The sequence below is a fragment of the Notothenia rossii genome, assembly GCF_949606895.1.
Source record: "Notothenia rossii genome assembly, chromosome: 6".
Classification (NCBI taxonomy): Eukaryota; Metazoa; Chordata; class Actinopteri; order Perciformes; family Nototheniidae; genus Notothenia; species Notothenia rossii.
The window spans coordinates 40,398,729-40,424,018 of NC_136909.1; the positions used below are offsets into that span (position 1 = coordinate 40,398,729).

The window sequence follows — 25,290 nt, forward strand, 5'->3', positions numbered from 1 at the left end:
CCCCAGCAGCCATAGTTCCGGCCCCAGTTCCGGCCCCAGCAGCCATGATTCCGGCTCCAGAACCGGCCCACAAAGCCATGGATCCGTGCACCAGTACCGGCCCACACAGCCATGCTTCCGTGCTCCATTACCTGGCTCACACAGCCAGGGTCCAGGCTTCTGTTCCGTGCCCAACAGCCATGGTTCCAGCTCCAGAACCGGCCCCAAAAGCCATGTTTTCGGCTCCAGTACTGGCTCTCCGGCTGACGGCAGCTCCCCGTGTCCTGTCGGCGTACCGGCCGACTCCAGCTCCTCGTCTCCTGTTGGCTCTCTGGCCGACGCCAGCTCCCCGTGTCCGGTCGGCGTACCGGCCGACGCCAGCTCAACATTATAGATGGCCCGCTGGCCCGGAAGCACTATTTAGACACCCCGGGCCAGCATAACGTACTTTCCACTTGCCCGCTTGGGCCACTAAAGATATTACTTAAAAAAAAAAAATGGTCCTGTGGTATTGGTATTTTGACTAGCAATTTAGTTAAATTGTTTCGTTTATTAACGCTACAACATAGCGTTTCGTGAGGCGGTTGTCGTTGTTGGGTGAAAAGCAAACAGCTGTTTACTGCGGAGCGCAGCGCGAGCAGGCTCCCGTGAGCGGGAGCGCGCTCGTTCACTACAGACTATCGCGCCACCTAACCATTCGCCAAAAATGTTTTTAATACCAGTGGTAATCGGCCAAGCGCCGGGCAAAAAACAATCTTCAAATAAAAGAAAGTAACCGGAGGAGTTAAAGGAAAGTGACAGGGAGTATGAGAAGAAGAGGGAGAGAAGGTTTTAGCCACACTGTAACGCGTCCTAAAACCCTTTTATAATCTATCGATTAGATTTATGATTAGAAAATTATAAAAGTAGGGTAACAAAACGTGGAGATTATCCGGCTGAACAAAATGTGCATTTATGAAACAGGTTTATTTTCCACAGACCTTATTTCCAGCTATTTTCCAAAAATCCTGTGGACAAATCCCGTTGCTTTTTGTCGAGGGAACCAGCAGCTTACTTCCTGGTTTTAGGAAGGGTCACTGCACCTCTCAATATGATGCCAATATAAACAAGGTCTTCTGTCGGCTCTGTACATCAATGCCGACCTATGCTGACAAGTAAGTGAAGAGTAGACAATATAAAGGTATTGGCTATAGGGAAATGTCCCAGCAGTTTAGGATAATGAAGGTTGTAATCTAATCTATTACATAGCCATTACATTTCTAACTCCTAATGACAGGAAGGCAGAAAGCGCATTATACAAATAATAATACTCATAATAATAGCAGACATTTTTTAACAATGACCACAATATCATTATTTTAATAAACCAAATATGAACAATTGAGGAAAATGAGGAAGAACTGATGATTCAAATGTTGTAGGAGGCCTACAAGTAGCAATGTAGTTAGTGCATAAATTACTATTGCAACAAATGTGTTAATATTTTTCATTATAAATCAATTTTTTTTGGACGAATGCTCTGGGCCAGTGGTTACAATGGTGGGGCCAGTGATAATACAATGCCACCGGCCCGGAGGGCCTTGTATCATTTTACCCTTAATGTCTACCCCTGCCAGCTCCCCGTGTCCTGTCGGCATTCCAGCCGACTCCAGCCCCCCGTGTTCTGTTGGCGAACCAACCGTCTCAAGTCTCCTCTCAAGTTCCTTCTCAAGTCCCCTCTACAGTCACCTCTCCAGTTCCTTCTCGAGTCCCCTCTCCAGTCCCCTCTCCAGTCCCCTCTCCAGTCCCCTCTCCAGTCCCCTCTCCAGTCACCTCTCCAGTCACCTCTCAAGTCCCCTCTCAAGTTCCTTCTCGAGTCCCCTCTCGAGTCCCCTCTCCAGTCACCTCTCAAGTCTCCTCTCGTGTCCCCTCTCAGGTCCCCTCTCGAGTCTCTTCTCAAGTCCCCTCTCAAGCCACCTCTCGAGTCCCCGCTCAAGTTCCCTCTCAAGTCACCTCTCAAGTTCCCTCTCGAGTCCCCTCTCAAGTCCCCTCTCGAGTTCCCTCTCAATTCTCCTTTCAAGTCACCTCTCGAGTTCCCTCTCAAGTCACCTCTCGAGTTCCCTCTCAAGTCTCCTTTCGAGTCACCTCTCGAGTCTCCTCTCGAGTCTCCTCTCCAGCCCCCTCTCGAGTCTCCTCTCGAGTTCCATCTCAAGTCCCCTCTCAAGTCCCAACTCAAGTCCCTTCTCTAGTCCCTACTCAAGTCCCTACTCAAGTGCCGTTGGAGGTTCCGCTGGGGGTCCTGCCAACTCCATGTCCTGTGCCGTTGGAGGCCCCGCCGACTACTCTTCTGCCGGGGGTCCTGCCAACCCTATGTCCTGTGCCGTTGGAGGCCCCGCCGACTACTCTTCTGCCGGGGGTCCTGCCAACCCTATGTCCTGTCCCGTTGGGGGTCCCGCCGACTACTCTCCTGCCGGGGGTCCTGCCAACCCTATGTCCTGTGCCGTTGGAGGTTCTGCTGGGGGTCCTGCCAGCTCCGTTTCCTGTCCCGTTGGGGGTCCCGCCGACTGCTCTTCTGCCAGGGGTCCTGCCAACACCATATCCTGTCCTGTTGGGGGTCCCGCCGACACCAGCTCCGCCGGGTTTCCTACCAACACCGTGTCCTGTCCTGTTGCGGGTCCCATGGACACGAGCCCTTGCTCCGTCGTGGGTTCCACTGACACCAGCCCAGGTTCCGTCCAGGGTCTCGTCTACGTCTGACCCGCCAGGGGTTCCACCAGCTCCTGCCCGTCCTTGTGCCCGTGTCCCCCTTCTCTGCTTCTGCTGTTCCCCGGGCCGTCCGCCCGAGTCCCCCTTCTCGGCTTCTACTATTCCCCCGGGCCGTCCGCCCGAGTCCCCCTTCCCGGCTTTTGTTTTGCCCCGGGATGTCTGACCACGACCCCCTCCCTCAGAGATTCTGCGGCTTCATAACAATGTCACAGCACTTCATTATTTGCAAAAGCACACAGTGGAAATTCTGGTTCTACGGATATACTTGATTGTCTCTCTGGGCCAACATGTCTCAACTCAACGTGCAATAAAAAGAGCCTGTCAGGAGACACTATCCAAACAAATCGATTCACATACAAAAGACACAGATGTTTAAAAAAAGAGTCTCACGAGGAGGTCAAAGGTCAGCTACACTTCATCACAGTTAGTGTGAGGACAGTCCCTTCATAAATGCTCACGACATGTACACTACATGTGCAACATGCTTAACCTTTAAGCCAGGAGAAGTGCTTCCTGTGTGGAGGCAGTTACATCCACAGATGTGCTCTGGACATAAGTCTCCTCATACACCCCTGTTTTTCACATTAATGTAATGTCAAACACATTGCACCTTCAACAGCTTACAAGCACAAGTGTTTTCCAGCATGTCCCTTTTTTATCCTCTATGTTGTGCAAGTGGATGATTAGGGGAGACTGGTGCACTTTATGCAATACTCTTAGTTACTCTTCAGTCTATTCGCTGGGTCCAGTCTATTCTGAATCTCGACCAAATACATTTGTATACATTAAACTTAAATATGTGTGCTTATTACCTTAAATCTAAAGAGAAATATATATGACATATTGTTGATTAAATATATTTGGAAAAGACAGATTGACTGCCACCCGGGAACACACATCAGAGATGTTTAAAATACATACATTTGACTAATTACAGTTAACTTTTCTTCTCAAGGAGCATAGCATTCTTAAAATATGTCTTGTTTTACAATAATTGTATGCTTATATTTATTCTGACAATAATAAAATTGCATTATTTATTGTACAAAACTGTAGCTGTTTTAAAATTGTTTTTTGTCACTCCAGTAAATCCGGACCTGCTCTATGAAAATCAGTCACATCTACCAAGAAACACTTTCTGAGTTATACACACCGATGGAAAGAGGAGATTCTAAACGTTCCAATGATATCCTTGTTGTGTTTGTTCTTTAAATATTCAGCAACATAATGTGTATTAAGACAACATCTTGAGAAAATTGCCTTCAAAGTTTGCATACAATATTAAGCCATAGTTATTTTAAGAGGGAGATTCATATTACGGGGGCACAGTACCCCTTGTCCCCCCCTTAGGACCACCACTGGATTAGCTATGATTGTAAAAATGTGGTTCGTCTGTGACAAAGCTTGTTAGCAGGCTGTCCTTCTCATAATGAGCAATACAGTCAGCAGCATTGTTCGTGAAGATCCATCCATCTTCATGATTAGGCTAACTCATTTTTAAGCTAGTAGTATTGAGGACAATGATGTTTGGTTTCCTGGGATGAGGGAGAGTGCGAACGATGTGTGTGCTTGGGTGTGAGTGTAATTTCCACAGAAACATACACAACACACAGCGCCTCTTGTAATGCCTCTGCCATTGAGTTGCTCTGTTAGCTTCAAAGATGTATTGATGGTCTGAATATGACAGTAAAAGTTTGATATTCTGAAAGCCAAGACTTTTGCTTAGAAGCAACCAGAAACACAAAAAAGACCAAAAAACTATTATTTTACACAAATCCAAATTTATCTTTGAATGCACCGTTGAGACCTCCAACGGATTTCCATAGAGCGGGTTACATATGAACTGCAACCTTGGGTTTCTTGGTACTAACATCCCAAAATGAGATAATAATACACTGAAAGAACTGTATGTATTATGTCAGACAGATTTCACACAACTGTATTAAGTTAGTTGAAATCAATAATATGAAGTTTAAATAAACATACCAGAGGTGGGAGTAAGTCATACATGTGCAAGTCATGAGCAAGTCTCAAGTCTTAGCCTACAAGTCTCAAGCAAGTCTCAAGTCACTGTGGTGAGAGTCAAGCAAGTCAAGTCAAGTCATTGCTCAGGTCAAGCAAGTCACAAGTCAAGTCATATGGAATTCTGATGAATAACCCCAGTTTCTGCATTTAAATCAGTTAAAATATTGTGGTTATGAAAAGTGTAGTTTTATTTTCAACATAAACAGCAATGGAGTGGGGCGCTGAAATTATAACCCTATAAGTTCTAAAAGGGTTCTAAAGTGAAAACAGGAGTACATCACAAATATGTTACATCAACATGTTAAGCCTCCTGCCCTAGCTCCCCTTCAGCAGGGTCACAGCATTTCTCCATGGACTGTCTAAGGTGCTCCCATATGACACTGTACTGTCTCATTGTTTTCCTAACTGTGTCTGTGCACAAATAAATATGGCATCAAAGCCAATACAACGGAATAGTGTACGTACCAGGGCGCATGATGATGTGTGTGTGTGTGTGTGTGTGTGTGTGTGTGTGTGTGTGTGTGTGTGTGTGTGTGTGTGTGTGTGTGTGTGTGTGTGTGTGTGTGTGTGTGTGTGTGTGTGTGTGTGTGTGTGTGTGTGTGTGTGTGTGTGTGTGTGTGTGTGTGTGTGTTAGTGTGCAGACAGTGCAACATTATGATTAAACAAATGTCTTTCATTTGGGAACACCCACATATACAGTACATATCGAGTTGGCCAGATGTGTGTACATTACTGTTCATGGTCATTTGAAAACAAATGCCGTTGCCGGACACATACAAACACACACACAGAGATGAGCAGAGCACAAGCACACACACACATCTCCCTCATAAAACGAGTAATAGGGGGATTAATCGGGCAGTTCGATGTGTGTAGAGGTGTGTGTGGCTAAAACTTCTCAGAGGCGGAGTTACACGTTCCGCTGCCTCCTGGTGCTGTAGCGATTTCATGAAGTGAATTAGGGTCCGAGTTCGAAATATATCTAAAATAATGTATGCACTGCCATTTCCCAACATAAACATAACAGTCTGCAATGAAACGGTTGTCTCCTGTGTGCTCCACTTCCTACTTGGCGCTCCGGTAACTTTCTCGTGCGAACGAGATACAGTATCTTTTTTCATTGCCCTTTAGGGGCTCCATACAATAGAAAAAAAATTGCAAATATTTAATTTGAAAAAGTAAAGTCCTTTCGAGTCATCTGTCTCAAGTCAAGCCTCAAGTCATGAACACCAAGTCAAAGTCAAGTCAAGTCTTTTATCAATGTTAGTCAAGCAAGTCTCAAGCCCAAAAATATGCGACTCGAGTCTGACTCTCGAGTCAAGTCATGTGACTCGAGTCCCCCACCTCTGAAACATACTATGTAGGCTACAACTTAATATTATTGCTTTCAACTAACCTAATACAGTTATGTGAAATGTGTTGACATAATACATTTAAGTAAAGTCAACGGTTCAGTTTTTTCAGTGTGGGCTGAACCAACAGCCCCACCCCCATACCCAAATCAACCCGCTCCACCAATAATTATTCCGGGAAACAATCCATCCTATATCCGTGAACTAACCCTATATTAACCTAAATAACACTTTTGCAACAAAGCAATGCTACTTTACCAGTCTTATCCTTTCCTCACTTTGGAAACAAGTTTTGGTTTCAGTTGGTTCAGAGAAAGAAAACTTTCTGTCTGGGGATGATTGCAGACTTTATCTCTTCCTTTAAGCTCAGCCGAACAACCGTAGTAATTTCACATGTGCTGCAAATACCAAAAGGCTATTTCGAGATATATCAAAAGAAAACTATTACTCTGCCAGCAGCGGTTATCTTTACTGCTCTACCGAAGAGAAAATGCAATTTGTTTTGGCTCAAAGGAAGAGTTATCAACAAAAATGTGTGGTAGGTGACGGAGGAGCAGTCAGTGGTTCTAATGAAAGCAGAAGGAAGGTTTGGTCTATCAGTGGATAATGGCAGCAGGGAGTGTGAAGAGACAACACTGCAGCCGTCTGATAACTCCAAAACAAACAAAGTGAATAATGAAGCAGCGTACCGCCCCCCCCCCCCTTGGTGTGTAAAAGCTGTAAATATTCAATGATTACAACTACAACTCAACTCCCAGGACCTTATGTTAAATAGGGCTGATAGATGCTTTCTTTTCATTTCTGAAGAATTGATCAAGCTTGCCTAGTTTTGTAGGTCACCCATGACAAAAACTCAGCGTGCCGTCTTTGGTACAGTATCCAAATGTGGGTCGCTGGTATAAGGATTGAATGAGGGGTTATTGTCTGGTCCTCCTTTCACCTTGAGATACTGTCAAACTGCGACCAGGATATGGGCCTCTTGTCAAGAATCACCACTTTAAAGAGCTCATATCCCAAAGACGCACATATTGGAATCTGCTGATGAGCATATTTATTTCAATCAACGTGTCTGCGGGGAGATAGAAAAACTCCCACATATGTCCTGCGCTCAAGCAGGTGAATATTGATTTGGATCCCGCATCTCCACCAAGGTCACAGCCGGGAGATAGCGAGTTGCTGAGGACAGCACTATGGCTGTGAATTATAATCATCAAACACAGAAATGAATTTCTAGGAAGAGGCATAACTGGAGTTGACTGCTCGACGCAAGATCGATGGCACAGTTGTTGCTGCTGCTCTGAAAAGGTTTTTCAAGTTTTATCACCTCACGCTCTGGAAGACACACACCGTCTTTGTCTTTCTGCCTTTTATGAGCGATGCAGCAGTCTATGAAATATACAATAACCCCCACGGCAGAATAAAGGAGCAAACTGCAAGCTTAATGGCTGTACAGAAGCCGTGTTACAAAACAAGACTGAGAGGCAATCAGTTTCGACTCATTGCGTTTGAGGGAAGCGAGTGAGCAGGAGTGAGGGAATTGAATTTGGCAGTTTTGTGGTCGGGCCATGACATTAGGATACAGCTAGTTAGGAAAAGAGAAGCCTCCTATCTGTCTGCCAGCTTTGTCTTATCTGATACATTCCAAAAGCAGGTGAGGTGCAGCAGGTCAACACGCTTCACAGACCAACACAAATGAGCATTACAGCAGGTATCAACGGATCTCAATCATCTCAATTCCTAAGTTCATGGAGCCAGCTTCATAGAATGATTGGATAATACACTTAACAAAAATATAAATGCAACACTTTTGTTTTTGCTCCCATTTTTCATGAGATGAACTCAAAGATCTAAAACATTTTCTACATACACAAAATAACCATTTCTCTCAAATATTGTTCACAAATCTGAAAAAATCTGTGATAGTGAGCACTTCTTCTTTGCCGAGATAATCCATCCCACCTCACAGGTGTGGCATATCAAGATGCTGATTAGACAGCATGATTATTGCACAGGTGTGCCTTAGGCTGGCCACAATAAAAGGCCACTCTGAAACGTGCAGTTTTGCTTTATTGGGGGGATCTTGGGTGGTCTGGGGGGATCCGAAAACCCTAGGGTTAAACCCTAACCCTAACATGTCACACATTGAGCATGTTTGGGATGCTCTGGATCGGCGTATGCGACAGCGTGTTCCAGTTCCTGCCAATATCCAGCAACTTCGCACAGCCATTGAAGAGGAGTGGACCAACATTCCACAGGCCACAATCAACAACCTGATCAACTCTATGCGAAGGAGATGGGTGACATGTTAGGGTTAGGGTTAGGGTTTAACCCTAGGGTTTTCGGACCCCCCCCAGACCCCCCCAATAAAGCAAAACTGCACGTTTCAGAGTGGCCTTTTATTGTGGCCAGCCTAAGGCACACCTGTGCAATAATCATGCTGTCTAATCAGTATCTTGATATGCCACACCTGTGAGGTGGGATGGATTATCTCGGCAAAGGAGAAGTGCTCACTATCACAGATTTTTTCAGATTTGTGAACAATATTTGTGAGAAATTGTTATTTTGTGTATATAGAAAATGTTTTAGATCTTTGAGTTCATCTCATGAAAAATGGGAGCAAAAACAAAAGTGTTGCATTTATATTTTTGTTCAATGTATGTAAGTATAGACCTTTACCTTTAACACTGCTCAATTCAAATGTTGATATTAACAATAGAAGAAATGGCTGTTGTTTAGAGAGTCAATCCCTATCTACTGTATATGAAGATCACTGTCCTACTGTTTAAACATTGTTTGTTTACAGACTCAACTGATTGTATGGAAGGTTTAATCTTGACAGAAAACCCCACAGAGAATTATTACCTGACTTTGCAGTAGCTCTAAAGTACATAGCGTTTTAGCCTCTTTCAGCTCGTTGTTTTGACAGCACACTGAATAGGCGACAAACAAGCTGGAGAGGAAAGTGCAACATCTCCCAGCTAAAGCGAAAGAGATGTGTCTTTGAGCAGACGAATCAAAGTTCAATATGCGAGAATACTAGACATACACTAGCCAGGTAACAGCAACACGCCTTCAAATAAAGGCTTATAGCTCTGTGTGTATTAGTTGTGTAAATAGAACATGTTTTCCTCCACATTTTTATTATTCAATAGAAGATGATTCTGCTACAATAACTCAATATCTCTGGCTTTGGAGGGTTGACCCGAACTCTTCTCATGCAGAGAGGTTTTGGTACACATGGACCACAGCCTCCTGCCAGAGAGGAGGGGGTCAAACTGTTTGTGCCCAGGGTGGGAGGGGTTGGTCTGCCTCAGGGTCCTGGAGGTATGCAGGTCCTGGAGGCATGGCAGATTGCAGCCAATCACCTTCTCTGCAGAGCGGAGACTTTATGTCATCTCATAAAGTATTTGTCGTTAGTTTAGGGCTTTAAATAAAAACTTAGAATAAAACCCAACTTAATTATATTTATTGATATTCCGGTCATTTTCTCAACTATTTGGTGAAATTATAATTCCTGTCCATTTACATGCGCAACAACCTATATAACACACTAAAGGAAAGGGGAAACCGCAAAAAGCAGAACAGGGCCACTTTCATATTTAGTGTTTAACATTTTCTTTCATTTTCAAAGTTATAATTGTTTAAATAGCTCTATTTTTGGTCCTTTTCTTACAACTGTATTCCTCTTTGGTAAGCGCCACTGTTCACCAAAGCACATTTCTTGTATGTGTAAAGCTACTTGGCAAAAATAAATCTGATTCTGATTGTATATATATCACTAGGCCAACAAAAGCTTTCATTGGTTTATTTACGTCTTGTTTTCTTGAAATATTGAGAGTATAGAGAGCAGTAGTGCAATTAAATCAGAAATATTTTCAACAGATGACACTTTAAGATAGCCAAGCTTCATTATGTGTGATGATACCTAATTTGTTTTTTAAATAATTAAATCATTCTATTCACTCTCACACAAATCTGACAAGAGGCAATGGCCTGAAATCAATAAGCACAACTCTATTAGCACTAAATTATTTACCAGATAGTGAGAAATGAATAATAGTCTGAGTTGCTGAACAGATATGACATGAGGAATGCTCTCTTTTTTGATGGATGAAAAGAAGGTTTCATCAAGCCACTGCTGTGCTCATTGGCTCTCCGCTGCGACATGATCTGATGACACAGATAGCGGGGGAGTGGTGGGGGTTAGTGTGTTCATGGCTGATAAGGCAGACGTCGAGGCTGTATCTGAGATACCGGCAGAAACACTTATTTGGATACTCGGGGAGAGCGCTCTGCCAAAGCTGAGCCCTATCGCGCTCACAGAAACTCTGAGTGCTTACGAGCCGCAGCTGACATGTCTGACTGATTCCTCCCTCAATAGTCTATTTCTTCAACCAAAACCAATTTCAGATTCTGACACTTTGATACGGAGAAAACAAATGTTGAGAGATGGAGAATGCTCACAGGGTCAATCGCGCAGCAGACAGTCAAATCTCAATTTAGTTTTTACTGCATTGTGATTTGACTCGCAGCTCGCCCTGAGGCCCATCGATATTCTTTATGGCTGTTCCCCCACGGCGCCTCCGTCTTGCGCTGCTGTTCTCGCTGGGTCCAGATGGAGAGGTTGGAAGCCAGTCATTGTTCATGAGCTTTTTAACATGCTGGGTGCTGGTGACCTACTGTTTATTAGCCTCAGCCCTGTGTGGTGTGTAGACTTGGCAGCGTCATATGCAGCCTTTACAGAAAATCCACCTGCTGTTTTTTCCAGACACTTGTAATTGCGTACAATAAAAATCTGCCTTGTTCGGGCTGCTTCCCGTATCGTAATGCTCCACAGAGGTATTGGTGTCGACTTCTGGGACTAGTCTAGGCTTACCGTGTAACGAACACCTTCCCTCTCAGGTTTTGGCTGTCTGAGGCTGCATGGCTGTTTCAATGGAATCGGTACCAGTTAATTTTTTTAAGGGGCATCAACAGCAGACATAGATTTGTCAGAAAGCATGAATCACATGACCTAGAGTAAGATGCTACCAATCAATATCATTTGCATCTTTGGACCAAACCAAACTTTTTTTTAAATCTAGAGAATAGAAAGCTCCCCGTTTCTATGTGGAATGTCTTAAACATATAAATGCTAGACTGACTTGAATAATACATTCTGACAGTGAAGGGAGATGTTTTTTGATCAAGACCAAAGAATGCTGAGTTAACATGTAAGAGGACTTTGCAAGGCCTTTGAAAGACTGCACATTTCAGCACCTTACACCAAGGTTTATTGGGTACTTCCATTAAAATAGGATGGAAAGGATTTTTTTCTCTCTGCTATAAATGGAAGCGAGCGTTTTGGCTGTGATACCCGGACATCTGTTTGTCCTTGTCTGTGATGAAAGCCTGAAGCGTGTTGCGTGTCCAAATTGGGAGTGCCTTCCATTCAGACACTTGTATGAGCCTAATGACCCCGGTCCCCAAGGTCGGCTCTTCATTGGCTTCCCCGTTTTTTTACCATTTTCCCCAATTTAAATTGTCTGCCCCTCTCAAAAGGGCCCCATTTTGTTCCAAGAACATTATGGCTCATGCATTCCAACGTGCGGGGTCACCGGTGAAGGCAAAGTGTCAGAGCGAAGTGTCTACCACATGTGTTTATCTATTGGATGCCCCCAAAGGAGGGCCGGGCAATACAAAGGCATCCCGGATCCCACAGCTCCAAGACTGCCACTCCTTTCCCGTTGCACATTAGCATCGGAGGAACATTAAACCATCTGGGACGCTTTAAAACACTGGATTTCTTTAGGGGGGGTCTTCCTTCTGTGGTGATGACTAATCTGACTGGGCCACAGGAAAAAACGTGTGGGGGTAATACATTTATTGGTGTCTTCAAAACACTATTTTAACAATAACCACCGGTTGGGAAAAAGGGTGCACTGCCCTTTGAAGTAATCCCTCAAGTTCAGCCAAGAATCTTTTAGAAGACAGAATCAGATGTTCCTAAAAAATAAGCTTATTCAAAATGTAAATAAATGTAACTTTAAAAAAGAGCGATTTTCTGCTACAGCTAAGGTTGATTGGAATAGCATTAGTTTCGAGGTTTTTGGACACAATGCAGTATTGGACTTTGTATGGCTGCTGATGGCACCGGAGGAAAAGGCTCACCAGTCAGTGGGATACATCCTCAGAGAACCACCAATCTTTATACAAATAAACTTGTGGCAATGGTTTCTGACTATTTGACTGTCCTCTCTTCACACTTAACCTTTAATTTTACTGTTCTAAAAGTGTCTTTTAGTTTACTAGACTCAAGGTATTAAGAACCATCTGGACCACAGGTGGTCGTAAAAACAGGGCCACACAGTGCAGGTGTAATTATCTAAAGATGTACTTTATGTGAAATATGTCTAAATGTCACTGAACACCAGGATATATAAAAACAAACTGATATTCACCAGAACCTAGCAACAATGCTGAATAAAAAAGAGAGGAAAGGGCCTGGGTGGGGTGTGTGGTTAAGATTGAATTGAGGATGGTGATGGAACATTTCTGCATCTCTCCTGAGTCCTGCCCAGCGTGGGTCATCTGGAATACCCACTATGACTGTTTGTATTCAATCACCAGTAGAGGAGCTAAGTGGGGTTAAAGACAGTCACCCCCTCAGAGAGCTTTGTGCGGCGTGGAGCGCTGGAGCTAACAGCTGTCCAAACAAAGGCCCGTTTCCCACTCATCGTTATGCCCAGTGTCACTGACAGTGGCTACTCATATGCGTAGCCAAAGCATCATGAAACATTAATGCACCAAGGGATAGGGCTAGGGTTGGAGAGATAGTCAGTATTTGAGCTAAAACTCATGTTCCATTATCTTTAAGATGCCAAATGAATCAACATTGGAATGTAATGTTTAGGGGATATTTCAGATTAAGTCACACCTACTGAATCTAAGCCAGGCTCCTTCATAGTCTAGTTGCCAGCTCATAGAGTTCTATTGTGAACCTGGAAATGTACTCCAAAGTTTTATGTTAGAAATGTATAGAAGGGGTCCCCAGCACAAAGAAACTGCTGGAAACCAATTTGCATATGTTGGGCAATTTGCACAATTAGCATAAATTGCTTGATTAGCATTCATTAATACAATTCTGACATTATTAGGTTATGGCAGTTTAACCAAAAAGTGGCCCAATTTGTACTCTGTGGGCTGATTTTGATGAATTTTGGGTTGATTTGAAGTTTTTAGGGGACTCTGGATTATCGGGATGGACAGATTGCTGTTCAAACACATTTCTACAGTAGAGGTTATCATTTTCATTTTGTGCTCTCTACCTATGGTCGCAACACTACTCATGGTAGTCAATATCAGCCCACCAAGAGTAAATATATTGCCACTCTCTGGTTAAAATTGCCATGTTTTATCCATCAATGTCAGAAATGGATTCAGCCTCCTCAATAACCCCCAAAACCACTCCAAAATTGTCTAAATCGGCCAAGCCATTTTCATCAAATATTGTCTACATAGGATCTAATGCTTATTATTGCTGATTAACGTATTAACATGCAGTGCTGGCAAGTAGACTATTGTGCTCCACACCATACACAATCCCCATCCAGCAGACGCAGCCCTGGTATCCTGTAGGTCTCCTCACACACCTTATATCTCCCCTCACCCGTTCACCTCTCTCCTTCCCTCCTACCCTCTCTGCATAGATATACATAAGGGTTCTGACATCCAGCGCCATAAAGAAACAGCTCTAGGGGTATGCAGTGTACATCTGTGAACCAAACCGACTCTTATAAAACCCAATAAATTCTTCCTTAAATGACGGCTAAAGAATCCCACTAGCTCTCAGTTGGGGATCCACTGCAGTTAGGATAGAGTTTTGAAAAAATCCTCCCTCTAAAAAGTCTCAAAAGAAAGTAATGCTTGTAAACATGCTGCTGTGACAATAGCATGAACAAAGTCTAAAGTGAGACTGTGTAAATCTTATAAATCTCTTACAAATGAGAAGTTTAAATCCTGTGCAGTCCATCACATAATTTCTCAATTCATGACTGCCTTTCTTGATATTGTATAACCAGGATCTTCTAATGTTGGGAAACTTCATTTAGACATATCTGTGTTACAGATTCTCCTGAATACATGCTTATTAACTAATCCATCGAACATCCTCAAGTTCACATCGCCTCTTTTCTTCAGCAATCTGTTTGTGCGACACTACTGACAAACAAATGAGGCTGAGACTGGGAAGCACATGGAGAATAACAGCGTGTGTGTGTGTGTGTGTGTGTGTGTGTGTGTGTGTGTGTGTGTGTGTGTGTGTGTGTGTGTGTGTGTGTGTGTGTGTGTGTGTGTGTGTGTGTGTGTGTGTGTGTGTGTGTGTGTTTGTGTGTGTGTGTGTGCGTGTGAGCTTGAGCTTGAGATCTGGGATCGGAACCAACCAGCAGCATCTAATACATAGCAGCTGTCTGTCTCCTGGGTTACACAAGCCTACTGTCTGCTGGCAACCGTAAAGTGTACAACTAAAACACACACACACACACACACACACACACACACACACACACACACACACACACACACACACACAACCCCTAGCTCCCGTCTGCTATCCTATCAGCATCAGCCCTGTTGTAAGCGAAGTAATTCACTAGACATCTCTGAAGATATTACTCTGTTTTACCTGCTCTGGTGATGAATAGGAAATAGCCAGTGGAGGAAAGCCTCCTCAGTAAAACATAATGACCGCCCAGTTGTATCCATTGAAGAGCACACCGCAGCACTCTCTTAAGCTATAGCTTGTAGAGGATGAGGATGAATTACAGAAGCTGCTTTGATGAATGGAAATGAGCTTTTTATTGTTCACGACCCCCACATTCTTCCCTGTAGGTTGGAATATTTTATATCCACGAAGTGTGGGAATAATGTGCAGATGATTAGACTGAACATCATTGGGATCAATTAATAATTGAGTCCTTTATCAAATAAATCTCTTGTTCCAATGGGAGGATTGTTCTCATGTTGATACCATTGTGAACCTAATAACTAATTGTGCTTTTGGCCCCACATTAGTTGAAAATGTCACTCTTTGAACTCATCCGTTATTAGAATTAAAACAATTTAAACATCAAGAGAATTTTGCATTCAGTCTCAGTCCTAAAAACCTGTAAAGAAAATCCTGCAGAAAGTTTTAAAATCTACTTATTTAAAGGAGGAATCAAGCAGAGAGAATGTGTGAAAATGTTCAAGCTTTGACATTTTTTCAATGATCTTAATTAAAGCATTCCGTCTTCTCCCATTCAAACCCAGCAGCTCCATGCAGGTAAAAGAAGGTGACTTACCTCACACAATGCTCACAGCGTCTCCACTGATTACACAACGTAAGCTGAAGAGCGCCTTATCACAGCCAGCCCGGGAGAATGTTCTCACCACTGAGTCTCAGAGCGCTGACAGCTCTGTCATCTTCCTCTGAGTGCTCACTCCAGTCTACCTACAGAGAGAGAGCCAGGGAGGAGGAGGAGAGAGAGAGATAGAGAGAGAGAGTGAGCTCCCTTTCTCTTAAACAGTAGACCCCTCTGCAGTCAGACTCCACTCCCACCTACTGCTCTCTTAAATGCCCCCCCACCCATTCACCCACTCCACGGCATTGTGACTGAAAGTGAAGGAGCTGAAACAGGACGCCTGGAGGCTGGAAAGAGAGAGGGGAGAGTGACTGAGAGAAAAGAGAGTCGGAGAGGAAAAGGGGGGGGGTGATGGAGGGGGGGGGGGGGTTGGTTGGACCATTAGCAGCAAATTGCAGCGGGCAAAGCCAATGGGAAAGCCTGATATGAGTGAATGCAGAGCCGGCATTAACATAGCATTAGAACTTGAAGGCAGGGTCTCTTTCTGCTCGTTTTCTGTGATGGGTTTTGTTACATACGGCATGTGTAACAAAATGCTGCCATTATTGGTTGTTTTGTCGCCACTCACACTAGCAAGTTGCCCTGTGACATAAATAAACGCGACTTCACCAAAAATGTGGTTCTGGAAGCTTGACGATGTACTCCACGTGTACCACGTGTACTACACGGTCAATGAATGAACTTCTGCTAAAGTTACACTTTTTTTTAAAGATACTTTTGGGCCAGAGTGCCTTTATTGAAGATTATTGAAGATGCAGGGTTGAAAGGAGGAGAAATCATGCCTGAAACTTCCGTGTGCTCAGGAGTCAAACCATTCGTACTTGAAAGCAGAAGCTACATTTGTTTAGCTCTATAAATATACCTTTATGTTTATTCATTCTCAATTTTCTCTTCCAACTGGCTCTACTAAGCTAATTTTTGGCGTTCATCTTTAGACTTTGCCGAGATCTCCAACAGCCAATCATGTTATTTCTTACAAACTTGAAAGGGACAAAAAGAGACAAAGAAAGTTTTCAAATGTCAACAATTTTAGTTCAGTAGAAAGCCATTCAAATAAAACTTGAAAATACCATGATTGGTGTTACTGTCAGTGAGTACAATTTTATAAAAATGTGATTATTTAAAAACCAAACATATTCCTTGCACAGTCTTTGCTGCAACACTAAGTGTATTGTCATCGATTTTCTTTCATAGGGGTGCCACAGCGGGGTCCAAACTCAGTGTTACAGAGACACTGGACCCCCCCCAGAACCACCCATGTCGCGGTGGCCCTCCTACCCCCCATTCATCTCTAGTCTACAAATCCTGTGCCCAGGTTGAGCTCATCAAAAGACCATTCCTTATCACATTGAGTAGCACCCATGGATGTGTTTTTCACAATGTAGCATCAGGGGAAAAAATCAAGATCAGGAACAATTCCATAGTGAGATTACTGAATCAAATGAAGTCAATGTTGTTGCTATCTTTTTGCCGCTTGCATATTTTAACAGAATTTTGGATTCTAACAATTGGCAGCCGCTTAATCAGGGACCCTTAAGAATCTTTAAGATTGATTTGGTGATACTTCTGGTTAACACTGGCAAGTGCATTAAATTAATATAGTTATTAGTGATGAGAGTTTAGTCGAAATCTTAATGGATACAAACGTTTGATAAGCCAAAACAATCAGTTGGGGGCCCAGGAGTCATTGGTGTTCCTAACTCCCGTGTGGTCTGGTGGTGCCATCATCAGGTTGACCGACTAATGCTTTCATACAGTAGACAGTCATCAAGGACAACACACTTTTTCTAATGTACGGCCTTGCTGTGATTTCCTTGTGCAATTATTCTACCGGTGACAATGAAAATTACTGCACAGAAATAGCAATAAGAGAAAGCAAATGAAAAGAATAGTAAAAGCAGACAAAAAACTGTCATAAATGCTATCCAAAATGGGATTTGATATATTAAAGAGGCTATATTCTGCTGATGTTCAGGTGTATATCATTTTGTAGTGTCTCTACTCTGTGACATGTCTCCATGCTTTAATGTTCAAAAAACTCTTTATTGTTCTCATACTGCCTGTGCTGCAGCACCTCTTTTCACCCTCTGTCTGAAACCAGAGCCCAGTCTGCTCTGATTGGTTAGCTGGCCGGCTCTGTTGTGATTGGTCAACTGCGTAGAGATGTCCCGCCCCTTAGCCTATCACGTACAATGTGTTGGAGCACCAGCAAAATTAAGAGCTAGTTCTACATAGTGATGTCATTATGTTATGGAAGTAAACAAAGGAGTCCAATGGAGGTGTTTCAGGCAGGGGGGGGAGTGTGTGGGAGAAAAACTCCCTCTAGAGGGAACACAGGGATTTTAGCCTTTGCAGACCATGCAATAAAAAAAACATATTACACACTACAGGAAAGGGAAAACCCCAAAAAGCATAAAAGGGCCTCTTTACATTTTTCTGAGTTTGAGCTCTGACCTTGATTCTTGTTTGGCTGTCACTGACCTGAGAGGTCACTTTTTGCCACTGGCTCACGATCCAACTGCTCAGGCGGTGACCACCAAGCATAAACCCGACACATGGAACAGTCGTGTCAGTAATCGCCTCTTGATTACAGTTTGCTCGGGGTACCAAACATACGCTGGTAGTAATTAACAGACGTTCTGTGCTCAAGACGGTGATGTAAACAGGCAGAGCGGCATCAAATAAACAGGAACCAAAAGCTCAGGAGGATCCTATCAAACCCTCGTTCTAGGGGAAAAACTAAGACTTTAAAGAGCTGAGAAATGCTCTTCAATAGATGTTGATGAGAGCCAGTGTGGAGGATGGTGTGACACTCATTAATTCAGAATATGACCCCTCACTCATCATACAGGGCTTTGCTGATGCTCACTATGGTAGGGAATAAAAAATCCTTTCTCAAAAACAGGATTTCTTTTATCTTGATGTATCTTTCCTTGAGCACACTTTAAAAGGTGCTAATGACGTGGGTCCAGGGAAACAAGTCATTTTGAAGTGGAATAAATCTATCTAAGTTTTGAAAAAAATATGGTTTTAGAAGCTCAAATCAATGTTGGTATGTAAGTGAAGATCCATCCCAGACATCGTCGGGGTATGTGTGCTGAGCAGAGCTTTTCTCTGCGGGGGAAATTATCCTCATCTTGTTGCTGAGAGCCGGTAGCCAGTCAGGCAGAAAAGAAACTCTCTAATCCTATACACTGCACAATGGCACATATGTAGCACGGCTATCGGGTGATGAAAAGCAAATTCAATGACTTGAGGGGCCCTAAATTCATTTTCATCTGCGCTCCCAGGAGAGAGGGAGGAAATCTATACAGTCTGGAGGCATAGATATTTTTTAATGACTTCTGGCTGTAATGATATCATTTAGATGAGATGATGGGTTGAAAGCTTGGCTATGTATAGCACCTGTTTTAAATGACTGTAAATGTAGATTCCCTGCGTCTCTCCATCTGTTCCTGTTCTCACCTTCCTGTCAAACTCTCTCTCCTTCCTTCACAAGGCTTCGCATAGAATTGCTGTGGGAGTTCTCCACCTCTCTGTTTGCCAAGGCGTACCTGTTCACCGACTTTCAGAGCAAGTGAACTGAGCGGGTTTGATTTCCCAGCTGACACCTTGTACGTGCATCCTCGCCTGTCATCCAATTCCTGCCGTGCCGGAACAAGGCGTCTGCATGAGGGAACCCGTTTTATTTTCATCAGAGCACAACAATGTTCAGTTTTATCGGCTGTCATTTAACATATATACAGACGGGGAAATGGAACAATAACATCCCAAGCAAAGAAAGAGAAAAACTACCTGCCCTGCATGTTACACCAATCAGGTTCTACAGTGGCGGACAGGTGCAACCGATTTACAACGGCCCAAAACATTTCCATTAGGTGAATGATGCAAACACATACAAATAAAGAAACGTCTTCACCAACTTGACGAAACATGCACAGCGTTTACTAAAAGCGCTGCATTAACAAAACACTACAAATAAAAAATACTCTCAAATATAAAAACGCTGCAAGAAGCTAGAAAACACAGTGGAAATGGGGACACTAAAAAGTGATGCCATTGCACACCGCTGGAACCGGAGTGCTTGTAGCTGTTTGGGTAATTATAAAGATGTCCAACTCTCACTGTCGGCAGAGTTAGTCTGTTTCATAATTGTTAGCTACGTTAGCTAGCTAGCTTACAGAAACAGCCTGTCCTCCTACAAAAAACGACCATATAGGCAGATTGTTCAAGCCCTTATTACGACCCACATACACGTTTTGAAGTGTATGTTGCTTCTTACACGACCACTGGAGGTGCTCTAGTGGTCGTGTAAGAAACAACCGGCCCGTTCATTGCAAACGTTCCGGAGGGACGTTTATTCACAAATAACCCTCTCTGGAAAATTCTAAATTGTGGAATAGTTTGGCCATTAAAATGCTTTTTGATTCGATTTCTAGAGAGAAGTGTATATTGTACTCTTAGAATCCACGTCCAGTCGATGTGTAGGATCTATAGTTTGATAGATATTACGAAGATAATTTGAGGTCTCGCCCGGATAACGTGTATGCAGCTTCCATGTAAAGTTAGCGTCAACCCTCACGGGGTGAAAACAGTTTTTCCGGTCTCGAAGTTTTCATATTAAAACCGGATATATTCCCCTCACTGTCAAATGATTACACATTAAATTATTATTATTATGATATCTGCATTACTCATCCACTAAAAAACATCAGTTTATCCTTGTTAATTACATAATATTGATTGGTTTATATTGTGTACAATGCTTTTGTGTTTTTAACCTTCGATTCGGAGAAACAACGTTTTTTCGGAGTTTAGACACTACAGTTTCCGAAGACACTACACTACCCAGAATCCCCAGCTATCGTTTGGGACTACAACCTCCGCCTTGCTTTACAAACCATGTGATTAGTCCTCAAGCCCTGTGATTGGATGTTGGAGTGGCAGTGCGACAAGGTTACGCCGAGCGTCAACAGCTCTTTGAAATGGAATGGAACCACGACAGACTATCCAAAACTGGAATTGGACGGGTCCAGCCCAGCCCCCCCCCCCCACCCAGAACTACACATGCTGGCTATTGTGTGTTTCGCAACATGTTCTATGGCACGTCTCTACTGGGAATTATAGTTTTATAAGACGTTTTCGTATTTCCCACAATTAAAAGGTGCCAGTATTAAACTGTGTACACCCTGGAGGTTTAGGGGATACGAAACACAGTGGTGTTATCAAATTTAAAACATATAATTAATAAATGGGTGAAAATTGCTTTTCTCAGTAATGGGCAGCATTAATATACCCACATGACAGCTAAGGTCAGAAGAGCTTTATTTAACAGCTGAGGCCCGTACTACGAAGCCGGATTTTCGCTTAGCGGGCTAACTTCAGGGCAGAGTCCTGCACGGGTCTGATTTTCAAGACCCGCTCCCGCCCCGCACCCGCGATGTGCAATACCGAACCCGCCCCGCTACCCGCACATATTGCCAATTAGTTCCGCAACCCGACCCGACCCGCCGGCACAAGATCCGCAACCCGACCCGAACCCGCATATATATAAGCAGTGAAAACGTGCAATTATTAACACACGCAGTTGCATATTTGGCTCAAAAAGCCTCGGATGTTGGTTATTTTCTGCATCTAGGATGACACCAAAAGCCTCCCAGACGTTGGATTTCGCTCTTGAGGAAGAGTTATTGAAAATGCTGTATTCTCCGCTAGAGAGTTTCACCTCAGCCATTCAGAATGTGGCGCGCTCAGCAGCAGATAGATGCGCTGCAGAGGTTATGAATATGCTCGGTCCCGCGGGGGAGAGGTCTGAGGATTTAAACATTAAACTAAATTATTATTATTTAAATATATTTATTATGCAACACCCGCAACCCGACCCGCATCATCTTTGTTTTACCCAGAACCGAACCCGGAAAAAAGCGTTTGAAAAAATACCACCCGCAAATCACCTTTTTTGCGGGTCACCCGTCGGGTACCCGCGGATACCCGACCCGATGCAGGACTCTGCTTCAGGGTACATTCAGGGTTTCCGTTCCTACGACGCTGGTTCTCTTTTTAGCGGGCTAGATCTCCATGGTAATTTATGCTGAGCGGCTAACCTGCTCCGGAGCAGGTTAAGAGATCAACTCAGTGAAAAGCACTGCTTGCTGACCAATCAGAGCTCAGTGTGCAGAGTTTAAAGCGATCAAGTCATATTACAGGAGAAAGGAAATACAGAAAAACTGCCGTTGCAGGAAAGACGGCCGGCAAAAATCACAGACTGTGTGAACGTGAAAATGAATAGAATATCACCTCCCATCTTCAGAGCAATCTGACTATTATAACATTAGCGTGAAGAAAGCTTACTTAAATATCTGCCACAACATAAGTAACCGGATCAGAGTAACATTAAGTACAGTCCGAGGCACTGCGAGTACAGACGTCGATGTGTCCCATTATCATTCATATCATATCACATCATAATGTATCATATATTTCCTTATCTGAGTCAGCTTCTTGAGCCGTATCTGGCCGTGCATCACTTACAGTCTCACAACACATACTGTATGCAGAAGTATTATTTTAAGCAACACATTAAGTTGACGAAACACTCGAGTCAAATTTAATTAAAGTGAGATCGTGGGCAGTGATATCATAAACCTGTTGATGTACGCATTCAAACACTTTTTCTTTTACCAGCTGTATTCACCTTGCAGGTGCAGCTATGTGGCTTTTATCCTGGATAAAGTGTTTAAGTCATGGATTTTTAAAGTTTAACTTCTTCATATGTCTAATATTATAGTTGAATTTTCATTCAGGAAGTATGACGCTGCGCTGTCAGTGCGCTTCTCCATGTTTGTGATTGGTCGAATGCTCCAAATACCACCCCTTTCATGTGAACGCGCACCTGACTAGATAGGACACGGCTGGCTTGAGCGATCCACTTGATAACCAGCGTCGTAGGACCGCTTAGCGAGAGCGCGTATGTTTTGGATTAGGCCAACCGGCTAATTCAAACATATCCAGGTTATGTTGAACCGGCTTCGTAGTACAGGCCTCTGGTCTTATTCCTGTGACCCCTCCTGTTGTTAATTGATAAGCCTGAAACATGCACTTGTCAAGGTTCGGAGGTCCTTTTTGCAAATATGGCAGTAGCCATCGATCATCTTAAGATAAGATAAGATAAGATATACTTTATTGATCACAAGTTGGGAAATGTTTTTGTTACAGCAGCATACTACTTTGTTCTACTCCACTACAATTCAGAGGTTAACCTGGTATTTTTACTCCACTACATTTATTTTAGTTACTCTGCAGATTCTGATTAATGATGTGAAATATAAACAACCCTTAAATCAGACTTTAGTTACACCTGAGTCAAATTCAGGGAAGGTGATTGTACTTTGTCAGACTTAATATTTATCTGTGGATACCCCCAACGTTTTTTTCTTATTCAAAAGAAGACCTTAACTTAAAGTATTATTTAATGTTTAAATAAAGCCTTATTAGTTTGTCTGTTTTGCACATCCTCCTATTAATATCTTTGGACGTCCTGCACTAAACTGTTTTATTGTAGAGATCACTAGTTATCTTCTTGATATTTTATATTCTATATTTCTATCATTGACCTTCTACTTTCCCCCTATGAAAGTATGTACTCTTAATATTTTTTTCATCAAATATAACATAATTTCAACAAAATATGACATCATTTCAAAAGAATATAACATAATTTCAACAAAAAGATTCAATAACGTTTTTTAACCACTAGGTGTCCCTTTCTATCAGCTGTGCATCGTTATGGTGTAAATATAACCTATATACCAATTGGATCAAATATAAAAGTCAGCCGAATTAGTGTTGATACTGCAAAGAGATGTATTTTGTGAAAACAAATGTAAGATGTTGTGTAATTGCTGATATATTTATGATTCACGTCACATATTCAGTTTCGGTGGCAGTTCTTCCAGTTTGTCCAGAAGTTTTCTCATAATGGCTCTATAAATAAAGAACTACGGCAGATGTATAATATTTTATGCAGCTGAACCGTGTATTACAATGCCGTTATGTGATGACTTCGATCGAGAAAAGTAAGAACACTCGGAATAAAGTTTTTTTTTTTTTATGTTTTCCGGATTTCATATCACATAAACACCATATCCCGACGTGCATTGTACATAATTTAAACCAATAAATGTTGCATAATTAACAAGGATAAACTGAGGTTTTTTAGTTGTGAGTACTGCAGATATCACTGTTAAATCATTTGATCATTGGTTTTATTACGAAAACGTTGAGACCGGAAATACTGTTTTCAACCCGTAACTTTACATGGAGGCTGCCGCATATACACGTTCTCCTGTCGAAACCTCAAATCATCTTCGTAATATCTATAAACTATAGATCCTACATATCGACTGGACGTGGATTCTAAAAGTACAATCTACACTTCTCGCTAGAAATCTAATCAAAAAACGTTTTAATGGCCAAACTATCCTACAATTTAGGATTTTACAAAGCGCGACCATCTGTAACGTTTGCATTCAACGGGAGCACTAGAGGTAGAAAACTTTAAAACGTAATAATGGGTCGTATTAAGTGCTTGAACAAACGACACATTTGGTCGTAATAAGGGCTTGAACAATCGGCCCATTTGGTCGTATGAGTTGGAGGACTTGTTGTACAGAAGATCTGCAATAATAGTTGAAGGAGTCATGCAATCACTGTTAAAATAAGCCCAACATACATTTTAGGTACGTTTCCAGTGACAGTTGGCCAACTTTTTAATTCCCGAACCTCAACAACGCTCCGGTCCCAGCTGTGTGCGTCAGTTTTTAGTGTCCCCTGGTTTCAGTTGTGTTTTGAGGTTCTGCAGCGTTTTGTTAATGCAGTGCTTCAGTAAACGCTGGGCATGCTTCGGCAACTTGATGAAAGTGCAGCGCTTTTCTCCTAGTGGAAGTCTTTGGGGCATTTGTAGCACCCCCCAAAATTCAATTGATGATTTGCAAATTAAATTAATAGTGGTATTCAGTGTCTAATTCGCTACAGGAAATGTGACTCTAATAGAAGCAAGGGGAAAAGTGAGGCAGAGGTTGCCTACAGCACTTATAATAAGGTCTCCACGCCTTTGTTTAATTGGTGGCATCTGACTTGAAGGAAAGGAAAGGGACTCTGTTGGAAGTGAGACACATTCTGTCAATGACAGTGAGACCTAATTATTCCATGGAGCCCCTGCAGCCATGGAGGATGTCAAAGCGGTCAGCAATAAAGCAGAGACGGAGAAGATACACCACCCGCTGTGGGGGTGTGTGAGCTTGCAGGTGACCTGGAAAGACCTGTTTACCTCATTAAAAATGAATAACAAGGTAATAAGGGCCCCACTCCCATTCCATCCCCTCCCTCCCTCCCTCCCAATGTCTGTCCTTCATTCATTATGCAGCAGCGAGGTGGGACGGTGTGGGTTAAATCCTCAGGGAGGGTCACTGGACGGAGACCCAGTCTGCCTCCTCCTCCCTTAGCTCCTGAAGCTCCTGCCTCTGTAGTGCAATAATGAGACAATAGCAGTGTTTGGAAGAATAATGTGGGTGAAGAGCACTGAGGTAGAGTCAAAGAGGAAGCGGCCATCAGCAACAAGCCTGTGGCCACAACAGGTTAAACAAGGGAGAGAAAGCCTATTAGCAGTGATCCATAATTCATAACGCGGGGAAAAGATGGGCCACCATCACTTTCATCAGACATGCCTCTGTTTTGCTTTCCTGCGGCTGTTTGCATAGCTATTTGCATTTGATTTGTAAAATAAATTGAATTTTAGAGGTCAGATAAAC

General features: G+C 42.9%; 1 protein-coding gene and 1 long non-coding RNA gene across 5 annotated transcripts in view; one reads left to right on the forward strand and one right to left on the reverse strand.

The window, feature by feature from the left end:
* Nucleotides 1–15,696, reverse strand: part of tncb (tenascin Cb) — a 105,354-nt gene extending 89,658 nt beyond the window's left edge. For 3 of the 4 annotated variants that reach the window (XM_079687205.1, XM_079687204.1, XM_079687203.1), the window contains exon 1: nt 15,422–15,696. The gene's annotated coding sequence lies outside the window, so the exon portion shown is untranslated. The remainder of the gene's footprint in view (nt 1–15,421) is intronic. The other variant, XM_079687206.1, reaches the window with a different exon arrangement.
* Nucleotides 1–25,290, forward strand: part of LOC307043023 — a 135,173-nt gene that overhangs the window by 37,558 nt on the left and 72,325 nt on the right. The gene's annotated exons all lie outside the window — the stretch shown is intronic.